Below are 26292 nucleotides of genomic sequence, written 5' to 3'. Positions count from 1 at the left end.
GCTGGTATGTGTTTAAAATGTCACGCGCAGCTCAGATCCATTGTGAGTGTGCCTGAGAGGAGCTGCACTAGATCGGTGTGAGGAAATGAGTTTAGTTTTAAATACAGTAGAACCCCACTTAACTGAACTTAGCTTAGCCGAAACCCGGCTTAACCGAAATGCTCTGCCAAAATTGTACTTTAATATTTTGTTTTTATCCTCTCGTGCTTTGCCGTCGATATCAGCAAATCTCTTGCTTTATGTGCTGAGAGCCACTAGGCAAACCCTATTTTTATATTATGACTTATGCCAAAATATCCAATGTCCGTAGCCGTGTTGAAACACCGGATTCCGTGAGATCTCCGAAGTTTAGCAACATTGGGGGTGGTCAAGATTTGGATAGGTTGCCACTTGCTGTTGGTGGGGGGTAAGGGAATGGAGGAGCGAGAAATAACTGGCCACATTACCGTACACAAACTCCGACTCAGGCATACCTCTGCGGAGGTTCGGACCTGCCTTCGGGCAGAATGCACCCTTACCTTACCTCATCTTAAGCCAAAATGCACGTGTAGCATAAAACAAGACAGTATCTTACCCTCTACTTCGTTCCATGGTTTATTGTTTCTTGAGCAAGCGGGGATTATTTTTATTCTTACTGCATTGTTATTGTTATTATTACTGGATTATCTTGACTGTTGTTAACGTTGCTTCAGTTATGAGAGTTTCATCTTGTTTATATTTCGAACTATACTGCAGCTTCTGTTAGGAAACCAAAGAAGTCCAGCGGCCCTTCTCCATTCATACTTTTTTTCACACAAGTTCGTTCCACTGACCTCGCAGTTCTATCCTGTAGTTCCAATGCTTTCCTTACCCTACTACAACATGCACTACGTGCTGATAACGGTACTGTAACTTATCCTATTCTTATCCTACCAACGCTGTCTCAGGCATCAGGACTGGGTTCTTTTTTTTTGCTAGGGGCTTTACGTCGCACCGACACAGATAGGTCTTATGGCGACGATGGGATAAGAAAGGCCTAGGATTTGGAAGTAAGCGGCCGTGGCCTTAATTAAGGTAAAGCCCCAGCATTTGCCTGGTGTGAAAATGGGAAACCATCTTCAGGGCTGCCGATAGTGGGATTCGAACCTACTATCTCCCGGATGCAAGCTCACAGCCGCGCACCTCTACGCGCACGGCCAACTCGCCCGGTGCTGGGTTCTTTTGAAATACAGCACTGTAGTAAGGTACAGTATACAGTACTCAGATGTGTTTAAAAGTACAGTAGCAAGTGTGCGCTTACTGAATGATGTAAACTAAACGAAAACACGTTGTTGTAAGCATCGGAAAAAAAAAATCGAAGCACTGAGACAGGTGGAAAATGGTGCGATATTGCGAAATGTTGCTGCGAATTATGGAGTTGATGTGTCAACAGGGGTGGATTGTATATTAACACTTTAATGTTAATATACAGTATGCACCTTTGCTTAATAGAGTTTATGCATTTTTATTTCGACATATAAATTCCGAAAATATTTACCATGTGTCATCCGCGAAAACGCGTCAACCGAAGATGCTCCGAACCCTTTATTTTTGATAAACGGGGTTCTACTGTATATAAATACATATATACGTACAGTGTGATTCAGCAGCCCCTTCCAATGTAGTTTTACTTAACCTACAATATTCATTCCGTCCTGAAAACATCGGCCCTGCTGGTATGCTCAGACAACACAACCGGATATCTTGGAATTTACCGCCTCACCATGATAGGACGTCGTAATGTTATACTGTATTAAACATTGGAAGACATGCGTGTGCCGTCTGGATCATATGAACCTGACACGCCGGCAAAACACTAAATTGATGTTGTGAAGGCAGTAAACCTAATACTAGCTATAAATTGCGTGGTGTGCCGTACGGAACCGTAGTGTTCTGTAGTTGGTGAAGGAATGGCGGAGCGGGGATGCATTTCAGGTGGGATGTTCGAGTCCGAGGCGAAGATTACAACTTTTTGAAAAATTTGTTTAATACGTACCGCACGCAATGTAAGTTCAGTACCCGCTTTCATGAAAATTGTGTTTGAATGAATGTGTTTGTGGCCCTCAGAATGGCCGATTAGTTAGCAGGTCGGACACATACAGACCGGAAATAATAGGAAGACAACTGCCCTGACAATGTTTTATCGCAGCAAATGCTGGTTGCGATGACCGTTGGTTTATGCACATTCGGGCCTGGTGTCCACTACATCGTCTTGCGCGCTGAAGAATTCCAGGTGTAATTGATCGGCAGGCGTCCGTGGTGAGTTGCTGAAGCTGGTCGGGGTTTCCCGGCGCTTGAGTGTAAAGAACGTTCTTCAAATTCCCCCACAACGAGAAGTCTAACGGCGTTAAATCCAGTGATCTGGCGGGCCAAGAAACAGGGCCTCCTGGTCCTACCCATTTCCCTGGCAGTTCCTCGTTCAGATGGTTACGAACGGCGAAGTCGAATGTGATGGAGCTCCATCCTGTTGCAACCACATCGTCAAACGATCGTGCATGAGCGCATCCTTCACCAGCAGAAAGTACAGGTAGCGCGAGCCCGTCCAATGGCCCTCAAAGAAATAAGGACCAATCAGGTCATAACCACCAAATTCCGCACCAGACATTCACTCCCCATCGTACTTGATGGGCCGCCTGTTGCACCAAGTGAGGATTGTCCGGACTCCAATAATACATGTTGTGGTGACAGACGTTCCCATTATTGTGGAAGCACGATTCGTCCGTAAACAAGATATGCGATACGACTGACGAATGCTGCGTCATTGTCCAGCCTGCCTAATAGCCACCCACAGAACTCCATTCGAGCTTCGAAATCCCGCCCTTGGAGCTCTTGGTGTAGCTCAAGATGGTATGGGTGTTATTTATGTTCATGCAGTATTCGATAGACGGATGGCTGGCTGGTTTTCAACTGTCGTGCAGTCACATTTTTACTGATGTGTGGATTACTACGAGGTGTCTCCAGAATGGCCTCTTCTGTTTCACCCGATATAAAGGGCCTATCACGAACTGGTGACTGGTTGGAAATTAAGCCTGTTGTCCACAGGTGTCACTCAATACGGCGGAATGTCGTAACAGCCGTGTGTCACCTGTCGGGATACCGTTTCTGGTACAGATGTAGTGCCTCGCACGCATTTTTTTCTTGCTTCCGCATGAATGAGGAGCATTTCAAAGTATTCCTCTGTGAAAACATCCCGAATGACCTCAGAGGTTAGAGTACATTCAGGCCCTAATCAGCGGAGTATGAGCAGGGCACAAAATCAAAAACAGCGTCATTCTACTGTTTGAATGTGGCAAGCGTGGGCCTGTGTTTACGTATTCACACATCATACCGATGCAAAGATATTTGAATGATGCAGGATTCCCACCACCGCTGGCACATTCCGTCGGCTGCTAGACCACCGCCTAACCACATCCGCTACGCCACATTGCTGGAACAATGCTGCTAGTACGACGAGAGCAAAGTACATACGGCATCCGTTTTGGTATTTAAGACATTAATTATCGCACTGTTACCTAGTTTTTTTGCATTGATTCCTCTATTCGTTACACCCAATCACGAAACACGACACATTAATATAGTTACATGGTAAAAGGAGATTGCTACATGATTTCAATGCGTCATGTTTTGCGAACGCATGATATAACATTTCGCCAGATTTCAGAATCGTGTGCAAAATGTGCTCACCGAATATTAGTACCATACAGGACGCCTGCAGGGGAATAGCACCCCCATAACCATGCGCACGTTAGTTGGGCTGCAGCAAACAATATTGGAAGGGGCTGCTGAATCACACTGCATATATAGTATGTACATTTCCAGAACAATATTCTCAAGTATTTTAGAGCTGCCCTTCTGAGCCCAAGTCTGCAAGTTCGATCCCTACTCAGTACTTTGCTATTTGAAGGTGCTCAAGATGCTAGTCTTGTGTCGGTAGATTTATTCTCTCGTAAAAGAACTCATATGAGACCAAATTCCGGAAAAAGTGTCCCCGAAAACTATAATGATATTTAGTGGGACGCACAACATATAACAGTATATATTATTATATTACCCTGACGCACAATCTGAGTGGACCGTTATAAAAATCAGCGTCGAACTTACACACCTTGCCTTACTCTTGAATATACACTGAGTCCCCAAAAGTCGTGAGAAAACACTAAATATGTTGTTAATATTGAGCTCCTACTCTGCGAGCCCTCAAAACGGCAGCAATACGGCAAAGCATCGACTCTGCAAGGTGTTGGAATCGTTCTGGAGGGATCTGGACCCACGCATCTTGCACTGCTACCCACAATTGGACTTGTGCAGTTAGTTGGATTGTGGTTCATGGAGCGTACACCAGCATCGACAGCATCGCATAAATGCTTGACTGGATTAAGACTGGGGGATCTGGACTGCCAAACCATGGTCGTAACTCCATCGGAATGCTTCTCCAGCCAACTGCGTGCCACCAAAGAAGGGTGACGTGGTGCATTTTCCTGTTGAAATGCGGCATCTCCATCAGAGTTTTCTAGGGTCAGAAAGCTATCAGATGGTCTGAAAGAATGTCCACATAACGTGCACATATTAGCGCATCCTTCAGCCGGACAATGGGTCCTAACTGCGGCCGTGAGAATGCTGCCCAGACCAAAACTGCGCAACCTCCCTCCTGGACACAACCTTGTTGATACGCAGGATCCACAGCTTCATGGGGTATATGCCACACTCTCACGCGTCAATCAGCTCGATACAACTGGAACCGCGATTCATCGGACCATACCACACGCTGCCATTGTTCCAGGGTCCATTGCCGATGTTCGCGGGCAAATGCACGTCGTTGAGCTCTGTGTCTAGAGGTGTCAGCAAAGGAAGACGAGTTGGACACTGGCTGGTGAAGCCTATGCGGTGCAGTTGCCTCCTTACAGTTCTGGTAGAAATGGGTTCCTGACATCGAACATTCAACAGGGCGGTGATCTGGCTCACAGTAGCCCGTCGAGCGCCTATTATGGTTCTCCGAAGGCGACGTGATTCCGTTCGTTAAACACAAGTGACCTTCCCGCTCGGCCCTGAACGTGGGTGGTAACATTTTCTCTGCGATATTGAGGATCCACCCTCGACACTCGACACTGTTGTCCTGGGAAATCCGAATTCGCGTGTAATCTCCGCAATGCTATGACCCATGCGCCGTGCGTCGATGATCCCTGTTTCAAATTTGGTTAACTTGCGACGTGTTGCCATCTTCAGGACACTGGTGTCTGTGACAGGCGGCTCAGCTGAGCCGCAGCAAGCCACAATGCTCAGGGGTCATACACGGCACATTTTCTAATGGGGCAACTTTTCCCGTGAGTTTTGGGCACTCAGTGTACGTATGTTTTAATACACATTTTGACAAAAAAATGTTGCGTAGTCCTATCCTGTTAGGAACGTTATAAGCAACGTTTGGGGTAATTTGCAGCGAATGTTATCATTTCAATTATTTTTAAAAGCATTGATGTGCGCCCTTTTATAGGTCATGTGGAGATAACTTTCCGTGTAATGATTGGCCAAGAAATCGCTGGTATAATGTGTTCCTTCCCTTCGGTCGTGTTTGTACTTGGAAACTTAGACATTTCCAACCAATTCCTCCGTGTTACGAAGCGTACAAACATTCTTCTATCCATATACATACGTACGTAGACGATCTACGTAGGTCATACCAAATATTATTGAAGTAATTGCCCCCGATTGCTTGGAAGGCTAAGTTAGGGTTTGAGTATGTAACTAGAGCTGATCTTAATGGAATGCAAGATGCACACCGGTCTTCATTGGAATGCTGTGACATCACACAAGGGCTTCGATCGATAGTGGAATGGTTGAAGCATAGAATACTAGTACTGTACAATGTGCGGGTGTGTGGAGAGCTAACAATAGACTAAGGTACACAAAACGTGAGTATAGAAACTCCGGCACACATAGTCCACTAGTGATGTAGTTTTAATATTCGTGCGTGATGGTGGTGGTGGTGGCGGTTGGAGCTTTTGTTTTACTTAAAGCATTCATCAGATATTATTTGAAGTACATGAAACCTGCATGATAAGTTTTGTTGTGGTGGTGTGTAGATATATATATGATACCGCCTTCTTCTGAGAGTGGCATATGTGGAAGTTATTGTAGATTGTTTTTCATAGTAACATATTTTCAATCCAGGCGAATACCGGGAAATTACCTTAATTAAGAATATGATTGATCTTCACAGTCCTAGATTCTCCCTACCCTACTGTTTCCAAACACTTGTATGTATCAGTGCGAAGTTAAAACTCGAACAAAAGAAGAAGAAGAAGAAGAAGAAGAAGAAGAAGAAGAAGAAGAAAAGGAAGAAGTGAACGACGAGATTTTATAATATACATTTGGCAACAAGAGAAGAACATCTACAAGAGGGAGTAAGTATTATATTCGGACCCTACCAGTCGGAGAGGATAGAATTCAAGGATGGACAGAAGCAAGACTGATACAGACCGCAGTTCACTCAATACACCATGAAAGTTCCGTCTCTACTCCTTAATGACGGTTTCAATAGTCACAAATTGTTAGCCGCAGAGCGATTAGTAGGTTGGCTAAGGCCCGTACACACCAAAGCGAGTAAAACCTTTTTTCATAGTTTAAAGCTACGTACACCGAGACAACAGTTAAGTTTGTATTCACCAACAACATTATCTCGGATAAAGGGTATTATTTTGGTTTAAATTTTTATCGGAGATTGGTTGGTTGGTAAAATGGGAAATCTAAGGTAATAGCCTTCCAAAATGGCAGCTTGCAGACGGCTGGAATACCTAATTGAAAAAGGAAAAGGCTAGGAGTGGGAAGGAAGCGGCTGTGGCCTTACGTAAGGTACAGCCCCAATCAGCCGGTTCAAATTTCCTTCCTTCCCTCTGCCTTTCAATATATTTCCATTAAATCACTGTGCTCACTCTGACGGCCAGCAACATCACAGTTGCTCTGGAAGTCAGTAAACACCCCCCATTCTAACCAAACCCAGACAATAATTGTGTGTCCCTCTTTCCCCTTACCGCCACTGTCCACAGGTTTGTGGAAGCGGGTGGATTGACGTATCGAAAAGTGCTAGATAACAAAAGTTATAGATAATAAAATTTCCGATCATTTATGTTTTCTTCGGTTTTACTGTACCGACTATGATGAGTGGTACTTCAGAGTCGGAAGAAAACTAAATGTGAAGGCCTACAATATCGAAGGCGCATAACATTGATCAAAAATAACATTACATTGACCATTGTTTGTTGTGATGTTATTTGTCCCTTATGCTGCCTCTCAACTCCGATAGATGGGATTATTGCTGCGTACCGAGTACAAAAGCCTGACTGAATATTGGCGGGAAATAGCCGGGGAGTTAGAAAACTTTCTTCTTTGGCATGCCATTCCTTTGGTTCATACATTTCCTGATACAGCTGGTACGTAACACACTGTTTCTCCATAGTACGGTATTCCAGTTATTCGATCCCTACTCTGACGCGCTGTTTAGAATGAGCAATGTGCATACTTAAGGCAGAGGCTGACTTAGTAGTAGTAGTAGTAGTAGTATGACCAGGTCTAGAATAATAATTTAGACCTATTCCGAATTATAGCACCACAATTGACTTAACTCAAAATTCGACAGGGAAAAGAGCCGTTTCTTAGGAAAAGCTTCTTCCTCTTCACTTTTATTAAATTCTACATTCATTTTATTCCAAATTATCAGTGAAGATGGAGTTTCTCCTCTGGCTTGGAGGAAAAATTTGCTTCCAAGTCAGATAGATTTTTCCACCGCAAGTGTAGTGAATTGATATTTTCCGACTCATCGGGTACTCCTACGAAACATATTAGTAAAAGGGCATAGATTTGCCCGGAGAGTCTCCACTATTCGACCCCCTCCCCGCCGAAAAAAGACGAAGAGTGTTTACGAATCACGGCTGTCTGCGGCTTGGTCATTACAGCTCTGGAACTGTGGACTGTTAGATCGGCGGTGTAGTCATGTTCGTTAAAAGTGAGAAAATGTGTGGTGTTTCATTTGATCGAGTATTTCATATGAAAGCATTGATTTTAGTCGCGCCATTCCTACTGACGTCATTTTAATGTATGTCATTTCAGTTGGGAAAACCACTAAGACAGTCTTTCTGAGGATGTAAAAAGGCAGGAGGAGAGTGAGTGTCTACCATTATAATGTAAACCGCCAACCTGATTGTGACTGATGGTAGGCAAGCGGGTCTACCATTACAGTGAAAATTCCCTAACTCAGTCATCATATGAGAAAAGATGTTTGGTGACTTCCCCGTCGCGTTTCTAGGGTGACGTTAAGAGCTATGCAATTTAATACAATCTTGCTCACAACGTGTACACTAGAATTCCTTATGCAATGCAGAATTCCGTAGCGAAGCACGGGTACATCAGCTAGTCTTATAAATAAAATTGTAGGGGGTTCGCTGTCTGTATTTTAACTTATTTTGCCTTTTTAAAACTCCGTTTTAGGTCAACTCAAGATCACATCAGTGGTTTTTAGCTTTCGTGTCTGCTTGTTTGTTTGTCCGTCTGTTTGTTTGTTTATTCCACCATCACGGAGAAACGCCTCGAATGATCTCCACCAAACTTTGAATTTAGAGTCAACTCATTCAGGAGCAGGTTTAGATATGCATATCATTTAAAAATCACTGAAAAGAATAGAGTTTATAGGAAGACAAGAAGAGATATTTTTTTTCAATTTTCTTTTACACTATTGATTATATCTCGAGCATAGTTCATATTTAGAGTCTACTCATCCAGTAATAGGTTTCGATATGCATATCATTTAAGAATCACATAACATACTGGGAGTTTGTAGGAAGACCAGAAGATTTTTCCTTTTTGTAAATTTTCTCTTACACTATCGACGATATCTCGACCAAGCTTTGTATCTAGAGTCAACTCGTTCACAAGTAGTTTTCAAATTAAATATCATTTACAAATCACTGAATAGACTCGGGGTTTGCAGGAAGACCAGAAGAGACTTTCTTTTCAGTTTTCTCTTACACTATTGACTATATCTCGACCAAACTTCATATTTAATGACTACTCATCCAGGAGCAGGTTTCGATATGCGTATCATTTAAAAATCGATGAATAGCCAGGGTTTATAATGAGACCAGAAGAGTTTTCTTTTCACTTTTTCCTTGCACTATTGATTATGTGTAAAATCTGTAGACTATATGTGAAACGCCCCTTCATTTTAAATAATATTTTTGCTGTGTACATAATTTCGCTTACTCCTCAAATGACGGGGAGAATTACTAATCTTCTCTGGGCTTAATGCCATGCAGCCAGTGACGGAAACCTTCGCAGACCTACAGCTATTTGAAGGAACCATAATAGGAGAGAATCAGGGGATACGGATGTTGTGAACGATGTTACTCACATGCCCAGTCATGCTGCAATAGTACATTCTACCCAAGTGCGGAAAACAACAGTAAACTACCTCATCATACCCAGTACGCCTCGTTTTTGCACCGCCTTCGGTCCTTGCGGTTTCATAGTAACCGCGTAACTTCTGGTGGCGTTATTTGACGATCCAACCAGCGCCTGAGGTGATGACTTAACAGACATACAATGACGGTAAAAATGGATGATATCTACTCAGAAATGTTGGACAATTTATATGTCACCGTGTCGCATAATGAGTTATGAGTGTGAAATAGTAAAGTTCCTGGCCATTAATACATTGATCATAAAATAATTACAATCAAACATTTTATCTGGATATTAGCAGCATGCTCCGCGAAGTCTACTGTGTGTATCAGGTAAGTAAGTTCTTACAATACATTCAATCAATTTTCGGTAAGTAATTGAATTGTAGGGATTCGCAAATTTTCTAGAAATCATGTTAATGTCACATGGTACCGTACCCTTTAGCGTAAGAACATCCACCATGTACTACGATGATTTTTGTTTGCTATTTGCTTTACGTCGCACCGACACAGCATGGTCTTTTGGCGACGATGAGAGATAAAAGGCTCAGGAATGGAAGGAAGCGGCTGTGGCGTTAATTAAAGTACATTTGCCTGGTGTGAAAATGGGAAACGACGGAAAACCATCATCAGGGCTGCCGACAGTGGGGTTCGAACACACTATCACCCGGATGCAAGCTCACAGCTGCGTTACCCTAACCGCACGGCCGACTCGCCCGATGTACTACAATGAAGACAGATGTAAAGAATGAATGCAACAAGATAGAAAAGCTGGATATTTCAACCGACGAGCTAAGCATTATTGTAATATGTTGGATGATGCAGTAATACGGGAGGGGAACAATAAATTAACATTTCAAGACCTATGGTCAATATATAATGTAGCAACAACCAAGGTCCTTACTTAAACTAAAATTCGTGATCAAATGGTTTTTAAGATTATTATGCTTTATTTGAAACGAAGAGTATTGTGTTCAGTAAAACGTTTTGTCTGTTGTCCTCATCACGCTGCCATCTAGTGGTTAATCTTTCTATGAAAACTCTGTCCATACCACCAGCCGGCTCGTATCCGATCATGCCGTAACTCTCACTACACTAGCGTTATTTCCATTCCTGCCTCCCTCCTTGCATTTCTATTGTGTTAAAAAGGGAACTTCACTGCATATAGAGATGTATCTTGATGGTGTCTTGATACTGAAGGCAGTTATAATTTTAGACCTCCATTTCTACATACATTTTCTTTCGCAAGAGAAAAGCTGTACATGTAAGCTTATAAATAAATTTGTAGGAGTTCCGCTGTCTGTAATGTCGTTTATTTATCCAAATTTTGATATACTTATCCGTTTTTGGTCAACTGAAGATCGTATCAGTAGTTCTTAGCTTTCGCTTCTGTTTTTTGTTTGTTTGTCCGTTTGTTTGTGTGTTTGTTTGTTCGGCCATCACGAGTAAGCGGCGGAATAGATCTCGACCAAGCTATATATTTAGAGTCTACTCATCCATGAGCGTGTTTCGATATGCATGTCATTTAAAAATGATTCACAGCGGGTTTATAGGAAGACGAGAGGAGATTTTTTCAATTTTTTCTCACGCTGTTGATTATATCTCGACCAAACTTCGTATTTAGAGTCTACACATTTAGGAGCAGGTAGTGATATGCATAACTTATTATTTAAAAGTCACTGAACATACCGGGGGTTTATAGGAAGACCGGAAGAGTTTTTTTCATCTTCCTTTTACACTATTGACTATATCCAAAACAAACTACATATTTAGAGTCTACTCACCAACGAGCAGGCTCCGATATGCATATCCTTTAAAAACACTGAGAAGACTGTCGGCGTATAAGAAGACCAGAAGACTTTTCTTTTTTCTATTTTCTCTCATACTAGGGCATATTGATTATACCTCTACCAAACTTCATATTAAAGTGTACACATACAGGAGCAGGTTTCGATATGCATATCACTTAAAAGTCACTGAACAGACTGGCGGTTTATGGGACGATAAATAGACTTTTTCTTTCAGTTTTTCTCTTACATTATTTATTATATGTAAAATCTATGGACCATATGTGAAACATCCCTTCTTTTTAAATATTTTTATTTATGTAAATATTTTCACTTACATTTCTGCCTCCGTAGCTTTACGGCCGGTGTTATTAGCTGCCGTCCTCAAGGGCCCGGGTTCGATTCCAGGTACTAGCAGAAATTTAAAACAGGCAGGGGGCTGGTATGTTGTTGAAATGGTACATGCAGCTCACCTCCATTGAGGGTGTGCCTGAAAGGAGCTGCATCATCTCGGGATGAGGACACTTACTTATTTTTTGCTTATTTTTCAAATGAGGGAGAAAATTACAATTTTCCGCGGGCTTCCTGCTCTGCAGCCAGTGATGGACACCCTCGCAGACCTACGTTTGTTAGAAGGATCCATAACTGGAGAAAATCAGGGTAAGCTTCGGGCTCGATGGCTAAATCGTGCTGGCCTTTGGTCACAGGGGTCCCGGGTTTCGTTCCCGTCTACATCATCATTTCATCCGCATCACGACACGCAGGTCGCCTACGGTCGTCAAATCTAAAGACCTGCACCTGGCGAGCGTCACATGCATTCGGACGCTCCCAGCACTTAAAGCCATACGCCACATAAGACTATGCATAATATTTCGCTATTCTTGAAAATGTACTCCACCTAATGTAACTGAACACCGAAAACACAAGGTAGATTTTCCCTTTGGTGTCTTTCAGTTTGGTTATCTATCTGTTCATATATTCCTATCCACTCAGGATTGTGTTATTAGGTGCATAAGATGCCAAGGTAATAACATGGATTTGGTATTTATAGTAAGCTTATTCTTAAATACTAGGTCTATCAAAATACTGTATACAACAAACTTTTATTAATATGTTATTTCCGTTTCTTTATGCCATGTACTTATTTATTGTTCGACGGATAATAAGACAGATGATTACAAAAACTTTCGCACAACTTCGGACGAGGAACTGTATCGTACAATAAGTTCGGAAATCATCCACCTTCTCTCTCCGCATTGTTCAGCTTCATCATATTTCAAGTTACTGCCACGCGCTTTCGTAAGAAAATGTCATGTCGTACTGAACGTGTGAATAGAGTCATGTTACTTCGCCAAATTCCTGAAGGAAACCTGTAATCCTCTGCGAATTCCTGTGCAAAGAAGGGTAAAAACGCTAGTTATTATTATAGTTATGAATAATATTAATCAAGAGGACTCAGATATCATCTACAGATATTCTGAAATGACGCCATTGAGGTTGCTGCATCTCAATTTTCACATTCAGTTTTACTCTAGCAGAAGAGAGAGAAACAGGCACTGTGACCTATTGCCGAGTTTTAGTTTGTGTTGTCGGTTTAACACCGAAGTTGTCACTCAAAATATTTTACACGTCAATATCGTACGATATGAAATACGGAATGGACGTTTTTCCGCCCTTCGGGAACCTGAGAACATCTGAAACATCTGCCAGGTATGAACCTGCCAGGCCGATAATTCCATCATCGATCCAATGTGGGTGAGTAGCCGTCTTTGGATGTTTTTATTCTGCACGAGTTTTCACCACAAATAAGCTAGGAGATATGAAGTTTTTTAATGAAAATGGCCCTCAATATTAAAAATAATTTACTATGAAATAATAATAATTTTTCGTTTCCCTGTCAAGAAGTCGAAAAGTTTAGAAAAGAGGTCTCCTCTTCTGGAGGGGTACATGAATCTGAGGTTCACTCAGCTTACCCAAAAAATGAGTAACAGATTAATTCCATGGGGTGAAGACGATCAGGTATTGAGATAAGGTGATTACATTTCCTTTTCCTTTCAATTCCCCAGGGCATTCCATGGTAAGTAAAGATAGCTTTGCTTGCTTCGTTGTATGCTAATATAAAACTAGTTTGTTTTATTTTTGATTTGTTTTTCGATATTTTTACTTCACAACGACACAGGTGCGTATTATGGCGACGAAGGGATATGAAAGGGCTGGGAATAGGGAGGAAGCGTCCGTGGCCATGATTAGGGTATAGCTCCAGCAATTTCCTAGTGTGAACATGGGAAACCAAGAAAAAACATTTTCCGAGCTGCCGACAGTGGGGTTCGAATCCATCATCTTCCGAATGCGATCTGACAGCTGCGTGACCCAAACCACGCAGCCAATCGCTTGGTATACTAGATTCTCATCCCACTAATTAGTTTTATGATTTTCTGAGAAGCTGAGGTATCGGAAATTGCCCCGCAGGATTTCCTTTACATGGCGTTGTATATTGACATGACATTTTTGTATCTGGACATCTACAAGTAGCACCGAACAGAGCCAGGATTGAACCCGACAACTTAGGCTCAGAAAGCCAGCGTTCAGCTGTCTGACCCTCTCAGCTCGGCACTCTATAAACACAAGGTAATAACGATTTCTTCAACATAATAACTCAATTTTTTTCATATCTCGTTCATCTCTACATATTTCGTGACGTATTGCACTTGTCTACCTGTCAATATGAGATATCGTTGGAGCCGAGGGAAGGCTGACGAACATGGCAACGCAGGGGTGGAGGGTTTAGTGGATGGTGAAGGGGAAGTTGCTGGATTAACCCCCTCAGCACCGTCACGTATGCCTTCCCTAGGATTAGCGGGCGAGTTTGGCATGAATGTCCTCACGTGTTGTTTATAATCAGAACGCCTTGCCTGAAGGGGCACTCCTCACACGCACGTGCGGATCACGTTGTACGTCCCCAGATTCGACCTCCCTCTGTAATGAAACGACGAGCTGATATATAATCTTGTGTCATGAAGGAAACAAAGTCGATAGTGTGGTATTGGAGGAGGGAAAGAGAGAGCAGAGAATTTTTATTAGGGATTTACTACTGCTTAACTGCAGGAGGAGGACGGGGTAATATGTTCTGGAAAGTAGTGATTCATGTCTAAAGTAATTACGAATTGATAAGATACAGATGCTTCTAAAGAGTTGTTAATAATAATAATAATAATAATAATAATAATAATAATAATAATAATAATAATGTTATTGGCTTTACGTCCCAGCCGGCCCCGTGGTGTAGGGGTAGCGTGCATGCCTCTTACCCGGAGGCCCCGGGTTCGATTCCCGGCCAGGTCAGGGATTTTTACCTGGACCTGAGGGCTGGTTCGAGGTCCACTCAACCTACGTGCTTAGAATTGAGGAGCTATCTGACGGTGAGATGACGGCGGAGGAACCTAAGGAAGAATTATTCGAGGGCTGTAAATAAATTAGTAGCAATGTTGATAGTACGCAATATTTAATGAATTATCAAGTACAACTGCATTAAATTCCTTCATTGCAGTAACCTGCGAAATCTCTTACCTTTTGCCAAATATCGCGAAGCCATTGGGGACCGCTGGCAAGGCGTTCTCTATTGATGGCAGCTACGGTGCGCTCTACTGCGTGGAATACAGATGCTTCTACGGATAATTCCCGGACAGTCCATCGATAGTCTACGGAAACGAAGCTACTCACGATGTCAATCTGATCTTGAGGAATGGACGATCTGTGCGGTGTAAATCCTTAGTCTCATTCCGACCCGCACGAAACACCTTGACCCATCGTGCAACCGTCCTATACGGCAATCCATTCTCGCCACAGGCTTCATGTAATTCTCGATAACATTTGATACGATTTTACCACGGGAACCTCGATTTTAATCCACGAACGCCGATCACCTTTTGCAAACATGCTTTAGATCGGTGAAATCGACATTCTTCACTTGAGTGCCACACAAGAACGCCCGTCAAATGAACATAACACATCGACAACTGCGCGACCTGACCGCACCCACATCCTATTTGCGTATGCCTGATCTCCTGCGTGAGTCTGGAGTAGACCGCTACTTTATTTACAACCCTCGTAAATAGTAAGCTGTTGTCAGGAGTGGAGTTTGAAATGTCTACCTTCGGAGGCCGTCTAGGTGAGGCCCAGACAGTCATGAACAAGTGTGTCCGGAATATTTTATTACAGGATACATTTGCGGCCATGTCTAGATGCTGGCAATTAACTCTGGTCATGGTGTATAGTGTAAATTATAGACATAGATATCTTTACGTGGTTCGTTATTTTGAAATAAGTAGTAGTTTAATTCAAAAACGTGGCCGCATTGAATCACTTCAGTGTTCTGTCTGTGGTTTCGTATTATTGCCATCATGTACGAGATCAATAGAGGACATTATGGATAAGTGCCTGGCACGTGATGCAGACTCGTAGAAAACACATACTCTCTTTGGCTGTTTAGTACGCGGTTAGTATCATTCACCACGGCAGACTAAAGGGTCTGCACCTTAAGAGACGACTGTTGTTTTAAAAATAATATTGTAAACCCTCCTAGTATCGACAGCTATAGTCATTTAGTAATGCATTGTTATACATTGTTAAATGTAGTAATAAGTTCAAAAATGGGAAAGAAAGTATTAATTGTGCCCACAGTGTTTCCGGGCCACATCCTGGCGATAACCTACAGCTTCCCGGTTTGCACATGGGCATCCCAGGTATGTTCTAATAGTTCAAATTCTCAGTCTGAAGGATCAGCCAGGTTTAATTGTCAGGCTGTGAAAGTGGACAACGACGAATATTTCCTATCCTGAAGAAATTATCAACATTCGCTGGGATTTATTCAGTATTCTTTTGCTCCAAACCTAGATCACTAATCATTACACAATTTGCACCGGCTATTCAGTACTATTGATGTTACTTCATATTAAGGGCTTGGGGCACATAGGTCAGCAATCTCGTGTACTTAACGCATATGAAGGTTATCTGATAACCTGTGACCTGTATTTTAAGATGTCATCCTGGAAATCAAGTGTTAAACCACAGGAACCTGCTTTTGAAGCTGAGCACACCTTTTTCCAGGCCCTCGCATCAGTCTTTAGCTCGCAGAAAAGTGAGAGAGAGGATGTCTCCGACAATAACGTATTGTTGTCCAAGGACCAGCTGGTTGGATATATTAAAATCTTGGTACGGTCTGGTCGCTATCTAGTCTCGTCGCGGAAATAATAATAATAATAATAATAATAATAATAATAATAATAATAATAATAATAATAATAATAATAATAATAATAATAATAATAATAACACCTGCATATTGGATTCATCAAACTCAAGACAGGCAACGAGTGGTTTAAGGCCTGTTTTCTGTGTTGCATATTCGTCATCACAACTTCATACTCTAATGTCCGTTATGTCAGAATTCATGGTGAGGATGACATGACTCTTTACTCGATTTGGCGGCATGGATGATCGTAAATAATTCTTGAGTCTTTTGAGGAGTGAAAAAGAGCGCTTGGCAGAACTATTGATTGCAGCGTTTGACAAAAATATTCCTAAGACAATCTGTAAATTACGAAACAGTTCTTGAATATAACTTTCAAGCAACATTTTACGTAAGAACTTAAGGAAGATAGATTTATTTCGTTGTTCTTAATAATTATATGGTTTAAAATGAATAACCTCATCACTCAAAAAGTTCTTCCAAGTTGTCTTTGTAATGCCCTTGCAGTTTACTAGTATATTTTAATATTTAAGTGACGTCTCGTCCAGGCAAATTACTTAGGGAGTCAAATTTGCTATAGGACACTTCAACGATTTGGTTCATTTATCCAATTCAGGTATTATTTTGTTGTTTTGTTATAATCAGAAATGCATTCACCCAAAAATCTTCCTTTCCTTCAGACGTAGTTTCAAACTGGGATGTTTCGTACAATCTCAATTTTCTTGACTTTTCCTGTTTTTTACTGTTTATACATGTTTATCTTACTCTTTTTTCGATACCAGGTTATCATATGTATTACATATAGAACGATTCTGTTGAACATGTTTAAGTAAACCGCCCCTAAATATCCGTAGAAACTAGGCAGCTGTCAAGTCTGCCTAAGCCTAAATATGCCTCTGATTCGATTTAATGTATATTGACGTAGAAGCATGAGAAGTACAAGGATATTGACCACTTCAGTTCTCCTGTCGGCTATCATCAGGGCTTGAAACGATATTTATTTGATCATTCACATATCCCCATTCGCCCACGACAATTTAAATTGCATTCTGAAATTTGTAAATAACCTCAGCCTATTGGATCATTGGTGGAGTCTGTGTGCTATGTCCATGGGTCTAACTGTTGTTTTCACTGTACTTTTCCATATACACCTTGGAACTGTTTGATCAATTGAACGAAACATTATAGGATGTAGTAACTGTGTTTCAACGAACCATGAATTCAACACAGAACTGGCATGTCTTAAGCAAAAAAATATCAACCCTCAGTGACAATCACAATTAATAAAGTGATTATGCCGTCGTGGAGAATGGGTCCAACCACAAAAAATTTGGAACAACAGTGGGAGGAAGTCTGTAATATATTATTATTTTTCGATAACTACGCGGACTGACGATAATCTGAAGGGAACTGTATTCTTTCACCGACTTATTACTGCACTCAAAAATGTGCGATGAAGAAATTGTACACATGTTTTTTAACATCTTTACGAAAACACGAAGGAAAGGCTACAATTTAGACCAGTGGACGTTCATGCTTCCATGGCTATCTGCTGATGTCTGACTAAGGGAAGTATTAGTTTTGCAGTCCCATCAAAAATGCACACCGTGCTTGGCCCTAATATCGATGGGTGCTCGCCATCGTTCAGCTTGTACATGTCATTATTGCAGCAGAATTCAGCTAGTAATTGTTTTGTAATACATTTCTTGTTCAACAGCAATTTCCAGTTCATTAGACACACAGAAAGCTATTAAACATTGCGTGAACTAGGTCAAGGACCATGGAGCGATCTACATTCACCTTATACACGTTGCAACAATACGGTAGGTCAAACATTCAAGGAACATCACTCACACTTAGAAGAAGCAAGGTTTTTTTTATGTATATGGGCCCGGAAACTTTCATATCCTTGTTGGAAGTCATTTTTTACACCTCTACATAGTGCATAAATCATGGGAAACATACAGGGACAGAACGTACTAGCATACCACATGGAACTCTTTATTAAATGACATGTTCAAAATGCCCTCCGTTAGCATTGATGACTGATGCGGCGGAGGTTTCATGCATGTATGCACGGACTTTAGGAATTTGTTTTTTCAATTCTTCCTAGAACTTCTCTTGTGCTCCCTTTTCCTTTAATTTCCACACCTTTATTTTTCATTATCTCGTCTCTTTAAATGTTAATATTTTACCGAGTCTTAATTTAGCTGTACATTTTTTGTCATGTGTATGAAATAAAATTTCCAGTACATTTTATAATACATAACATTTCTTACACTCTCTATTATTAATTGAAGATCATAATACACTCCACATGTTGTTAACAACACCCCATTTAGGGTTGGAAACACTGAACTGGCCATGCAAAATTCCAGTTAAACGTACATATTTCTAATAACTCCTCCACCGCTCCTGAGGGTAATAAAAGTCCACACAACCAAAGAGTGTACCATTCATTTGGTGTTCGTTCGATATTTGGAAATCTGTGTGTTAGTCATCAGAACTATGTGATTGTAGGAGTAAAACCTCCTGAAACAGTGCGATTTATGTAGTAGTGTGTGTTAAGTGCCATTGCTGGGACCTAGGTTTGAAATACACTCTCCGAGACATGAAACTAGGATATATCCTGATATTTTCCAGGAATAAGTGAGGAAATAATACAAGAAACCATGGTCATAATAGCACTTGATCTCTGGAGGATTTAGTCTCCCAGTCCCTTTATTTTATATGACGGAGTACGCTTAATGAAGGTAATTACTGTATGCAGTGAAAATAGGAGTTTTAATCCATTTCATTTGCTTTATAAAGTGATTCGACGAAACATGATGGTACTTACTTCCTCATGCTTCCATTTCTATATAATTATAAGTATTCAGTATGTCAGATGCTCCATGTTTTAACACTTCACTAAAATAAACATTATGCAGGGCAATGTTTAGGTATATTCCGTGCTTTGAGACGTCATAATTCAAAGCAACCAAACTCCTTGCTCTGCAGTATCCGCGTACAACGTGCTTTTGGAAGTGTAAGGGATGATAAGCTTGAACTTCATAGTGCGGTTTTAATGGCAATACACGGGGTAATTTTCCCGTCAATGAATGGATGCATGTTATTTGAAATCGCAAGTAAAATCTTATAGCTTAAAACCAGGTTTACACTAGCAAATCATTGCAGCAATTTACTTGCACGGAGCAAGTCTACATTCCTCACCAAGCCAGTCACGGGCTAGCAGTGTGAAGGACCAGACGTCAGCTTCCGCAAGTTACATGCACGGATAGAATCCGTTTCTATTTTGTGCAAGTGAAAGGCGCATATTGGTAAGTAGGTGATCACATTGCACACATTTATTTATCTGTGTATTGTCATTTAAATTAGAAAACGTATTTAAATTCATGCAACCACCACACATATGCTCAATGGTCCAGGAAGGACACTGGTGAATTACTAAAAAAAATCAAGAACTTCCCAGAAACTTCGGATGTTCATAGCAGTGAATGAATACCCAGTGCTTTCGGTACCAATGCGGAGGACTTAAACACACCGCCGAAGGAAATAGAATGGCACAATCTGAAAATACACCTTTCCCAGAAAATGTAGACGCTTGTAAAAATAAGAAGTGGCTCCGCGGAGATACCAGCCGAGTCTCGGTGACCGTATCATTCAGAAAGGAAATTCATAGCGTAGTAACGATTTCGGACAAAGTATGCCCCTTAACAAAGAAATAATACTAATAATGTATTATATTATTATTGTCCGACACCTTGGCAGAATGGTCAGCGTTGAAACCTTCGGTTCATAGGGTACCGTGTTCGATTCCCGACCGGATCGGGAATTCTAATAGGGTCTGATTTATCCTTCTGGCTCGGGGACTGGGTGTTTGTGTTTGTCCCACTATTTTGATCTTCTTATTCAGACAACACAACACACCACACTACCAACCACTGCAGAAACACGCAATAGTGATTACATACCTCCATATAGAGTTGGTGTCAGGAAGGGCATGCAGTCGTAACACAGTTCTAAATCCACATGTGCGACACAATTCGCTCCCGCGACCTCCAGGTGCGGGAAAAGCGGTAGAAGGTTATTATTATTATTATTATTATTATTATTATTATTATTATTATTATTATTATTATTATTATTATTATTATTATTATTATTATTATTTGTGCATCTGATGATGGAGGTTATGGATTTATTGTTTCCATTACAGAATATATATTAACGTAGCTGCTTGTTGAGATTTCAACGTACTCTATCTTGGGTTTTGTGTTGTGATTTTATTAAATTTTACACCTGTATGATTTAGGAGATGAGACGAGTTTTTAGGGCAGGTCCTCAACTATCGGGTAACGTAGAGGCATTTCGATGGTACTACTCATAAGCCGCTTGCCCGGCGCAGCAGCTGCATTTTCGGACGAGGAAAATTCCGGGTAACGGGCGCTGGAACATTTTAGTCCAAAGGCCACTAATAATATATGATATAAAATGTCCCCACATGCTGTGAATGTAAAGTTGCCAACGCATAGAAAGTATAAGTAGTTGAATTAGAAAGTGAAATAATATTTTCTAGCAGTGTTTTATCGAACAGATTAGTATCTCTTTATCGTTTACCGCGGGTATGAAGTGGGCGGGCCTGTTTATTGTAAGTTTGATCTCCAGGAGAAAATCATGCAGAAACTTTGTCATTTTCCACTCCTCCTAATTGATTTCAATTAGCGTCCGACTCATTGGCTGAACGGTCAGCGTACTGGCCTTCGGTTCAGAGGGTCCCGGGTTCGATTCCCGGCCGGGTCGGGGATTTTAACTTTAATTGGTTAATTCCAATGGCACGGGGGTTGGGTGTATGTGTTGTCTTCATCATCATTTGATCCTCATCACGACGCGCAGGTCACCTACGGGTGTCAAATAGAAAGACCTGCACCTGGCGAGCCGAACCCGTCCTGGGATATCCCGGCGCTAAAAGCCATACGACATTTCATTTTCATTTCAATTAACAATCGAGATTTTTGCAGAGATTATACAAAAAATTTGAAAGCTATCCGCATTCTTTAATCTCAATTCTTGCAGCAGATTATTGTAGATTCCATACCGTGGTCTTCCGAGTATCCAATCCCCAACACAAACCTTCCTAACTCTGCTATTTCCCTTATTCATAAGAATTAACAGAGCTGCAGCACATCTAATCTGCCTGTATGTCACCATATTGGTTGGCTGGCACTGCAAGTATATGTAAACAGCATCTGGAAGTTATTGCCGTAAGTTACTTGTAAAAACTTGTGCAAGTACCTTGCTTAGTTTCCTTGCATAAAGTGTAAACCGAGCAACAAGTGTCTTGAAAAAATTTGAAGCAATAACTTGTTCGCAAGTCACTTGCTAATGTAAACCTAGCCTAAGTCGGCACTAATTCACTCACAGAGTCTTCCTCGGGTTCAGGTAACAATTTTTATTTCAGTGCTTCCCCCCCCCCCACCGTATTTGTCATTTTCATTGGCATGCCATGCAGAAAAATGTCGTATATTGTAGTTTCTTTACATGCCGAAGCACATTTCCACAAGTGGACATTTTGTCATTCCCCAGGCTCCATAAATAAATATAAGTTTTAAATAAAGGATTATATACAGTATATTAGGAGTTGATGGCCTTCCACTAGCACACTCTTGTATCTCGGCCATTGTTAATAAACGCACTTAAATACAACTCAGCTTAACCAGTGGGCGTCGTACTGCCGTTGAAATAGTTCCTCTCAATCTACACTAATCTCAACTCTTAAATGCACAGCATTGCATATGTGCAAAAGAGAATTTACTTGCGTGTCATATCTGCCTTACGATGGTGTACTGTAAGTGTTCAATTACTTCTACCTTGCAGACGAACTCGAAAGGGGTCGCTATTGTATTAGAAATTATAGATCTTTTATCATTTTTCTTGCTAATCAGCTGGAGTGTAGTGGAAATTTTAAACAGTTAAGGTAAAAATAATGTTGTTTACCTCAGAGAATTCGTGAGCAAGGACATCTCTAAGATTGAAGTGTGGCAGTAAGACTACAGTAATCGTAAAGATTTGCATATAGTGGTACGTAAATCGTTCAAAATGCTTAACATCTTGCTGATCCAAATAAATAAATAAATAAATAAATAAATAAATAAATAAATAAATAAATAAATAAATAAATAAATAAATAAATAAATAAATAAATAAATAAATAAATAAATAAATAAATAAATAAATAAATAAATTAAATAAATATTTTGACAAATAATTTTTAAATATTTTTCCTATAATAACGTATTATTTTTGGAATGAAAAACCGTCATATTTAAAAGAAATATTAAATTGCTCTTTTAAGGATTAAACTAAAAAAATTACGATGAAAGCCATATTAGAAGTAAATTGGATCGTGTTGAGTTCACAAGTGTTAATAGATCAGAACAGGCCTCCAGTAGTTAATGTTTTTTTGCTAGTTGTTTTACGTCGCACCGACTCAGATAGGTCTTATGGCGACGATGGGACAGGAAAGGGCTAGGAATGGGAAGGAATCGGCCGTGGCCTTAATTAAGGTACAGCCCCAGCATTTGCCTGGTGTGAAAATGGGAAACCACGGAAAACCATTTTCAGGGCTGCCGATAGTGGGTTTCGAACCTACTATCTCCCGAATACTGGACACTGGCCGCAATTAAGCGACTGCAGCTATCGGGCTCGGTCCAGTAGTTAAATAGTGCTCTTCGAGCGCTCGTCTACTCCCAGTTTATTTCCCAGTTTCCTCATCTGGGAGAAGGAGGAGTAGACAGCGTGTAACCACCAGTGAGGAACATTAAGCGAGGAGGCCGAAGGCCAGCACACCTAACTCAGTTTGCACCCCATGCCTAAAGCTGCTATAATTGACATGATAATAATCGTGACCCCTCTGTTCGCGTTGTGCTTCACTGGTGTTTCATGGTGCACGAGAATCCCGCCTTCCGGCCATGAACGTTAAGGCGTCAAATCTTTATGATCTGGCAATGTGGTTGGCTGGTTCAAGTTCCGTTGATGGAAACAGTTTTCACCATCGTAATGTTGGCCGGCACAAATTTGTGTGCTAAAATCCTGAGTTCAATTCCGAACACCTACGCAGTGTTCATGTGGAGTGAGGACATATGATGCTGTAGACGGTCATTCGTCTGTCGGATGGTCACGTTAAATCTTCAGCAGACCTCTTGGTGTTATTCGAGGGAAGTAGGTTATGTTCCGAGACCGGCATTCACTTTCTATCTACCTCATTCTGATCAATCAATCAATCAATCAATCAATCAATCAATCAATCAATCAATCAATGGTCAGAATTTAGGACTGTCACCCAGGTAGCACATTTCCTATCAATTGTTTACCAGGACTTCTCTTAAAAGATTTCAAAAAAACTTCCAAACTTGATTTATTATTTCATTGCCTATTTCCTTTATCTTTAAATGAACATTTGACCCCATTCCTCTCCAGTTCCAACTTTGTCTTTCCTACCTTTAAAAACGTCATTCAAACTTATTCGTCTGCTGATGTCATTCCACGCTATCTCTCAACTGACGGCTCGGAACAAACCACTTAGTCGAGCAGCTGGCCTCCTTGTTCCGAAGTCTTCCCAGCCCAAAGTTTGCAATGTTTGCGTAATACTAATCTTTTGTCGGAAATCACCTTGAACTAATCGAGCTGCTTTCCAGAGAGACAGAGAGAGAGAAGTGAGTTTCCAGGCCTAGATCTGTTGTTTTAAAATCCTGTCAAGCGCAGTTAAATTGGTCCGTATTTCACACCGTCTCGTGTAACGATATAATTACCACAACAATTTGTCAACAACAAATGAGTTTCTCCAGCTTCTTGTGCAGACTAGGTAGTGAGGAATGGACTCCGAGTGATTGCCTGCTCTCTGTTATTGTGGTATAAGGCGAATTGATTTTGTAGACCCCTATGGCATGCAATATGTGATTTCATTCGACGAGTTCCCTTTACCTCCCTTTCACCCTCCAATCCTCAGTCACCCTTCCTCACTCTCCTCTGCGCTCTCACAAGCAAAACCACTTTGAGCGGCTATTGTTATATTCCAAATAGCCTACATTAGTTGCGTATTTACCAGACGTTGAGCGGCCGAATGTAATACCCTTGTGTTCGATTACCATGTATGAGCAGGCGATTACACCATTTTATGAAAAACTCTAAATTCACATGACTATTTCTATAATAAGATCCACCGAGCTCGATAGCTGCAGTCACTTAATTGCGGCCAGTATTCGGGAGACAGTGGGTTCGAACCCCACTGTCGACAGCCCTGAAGATGGTTTTCCGTGGTTTCCCATTTTCACGCCAGGCAAATGCTAGGGCTGTACCTTAATTATGACCATGGCCGCTTACTTCCCATTCCAAGACCTTTCTTGTCCCATCGTCGCCATAAGACCTATCTGTGTCGGTGCGACGTAAAGCAAACAACAACAAAATAGATCCTTCGTGGCTCAGGCGGTAGCGCGCCAGCCTCTCACCGCCGAATTCCGTGGTTCAAATCTCGGTCACTCCATGTGACATTAGTGCTGGACAAAGCGGAGGCGGGACAGGTTCTTTTCCGGGAACTCCGGTTTTCCCTGTCATCTTTCATTCTAGCCACACGCTCCAATATAATTTCATCTGCCAGTCATTAATCATTGCCCCAAAGGAGTGCGACAGGCATCGGCAGCCGACACAATTCCTATTATCGTCGCTAGATGGGGGCTTCATTCATTCCATTCCTGACCCGGTCGAACGAATACAAACAGGCTAAGGATTTTCATTTCTATAATAACAAGTTCACTTGCTTCGGAATATATAATTTGGATTAGTAGCTCATCTTAAATGGTTGTTCTTCATATTCCATGTGAGCAATTACATGTGAAGTTCGTGAGAAGTATACAATGAGAAGGGAAGGAAGGACGGGCACCATAAGTGGTTGCTTAGACAAAGCTGCAGTTTTAAGGAACGCTGGCCGTAGCTGATGTAAGTTTTTCTACCAATGTTCCTTCTGGTTCGTATGAAAAATTAAGGATATCGCCTCAAGGGAGCTCTGTACATTCGATCTGTACTACAATTGTACATTACAACAAAATCCGTAATGGTTATAGGCCTATATTTATATTTATATTTATATTTATATTTATATTTATATAAAATGTTTGACCATTTTCGACAAAGAAGAAATAATGTAAGTCACTTTCGTATATATGTTTTATACTCTCTTTGTTTTAGACAGCTGATTACCGACCAATATTTTGATTCAAGCATAGTGGTGCTCTGTACACGTACCGCCCTGAGTTGATGTTTACCACGCGACGTAGATAGCGTCATACGTTCCATGCCAAAACGTCTATTCAGTACGTACGTTACGCATGTGTTCATGCAACCTAGACGTTTCAAGGTGGTATATAACAGCTTTCAGTCATATGCCTATTTTTACTTCGCACTGGCACAGACAGGTTTTATGGAGACAATGGGAGAGGAAAAGCCTAGGAGTGGTAAGGAAGCGGCAGTGGCCTTAATTAAGGTACAAGCCATTTGCCTGATGTGAAAGTGGGAAACCACGGAAAACCATCTTCAGTGCTGCCGACAGTAGGGTTCAAATGCACAATCTACCGGCTGCAACCTCACAGCTGCGCGCCCCTAACCGCACGGCCAACTATCCCGACATATCCATATTTTAATGCCGTGTGTCCACTGCAGAAGAAGCCTGAAGCAGATTTTTCGAGTTGATGCCTCTTAGGCGACATGCATGTCTTTGAGGATGGTGACCTTGCTACGG

The sequence above is a fragment of the Anabrus simplex genome, chromosome 2 (assembly GCF_040414725.1).
Source record: "Anabrus simplex isolate iqAnaSimp1 chromosome 2, ASM4041472v1, whole genome shotgun sequence".
Taxonomy (NCBI): Eukaryota; Metazoa; Arthropoda; class Insecta; order Orthoptera; family Tettigoniidae; genus Anabrus; species Anabrus simplex.
This window is presented reverse-complemented; position numbering follows the sequence as displayed.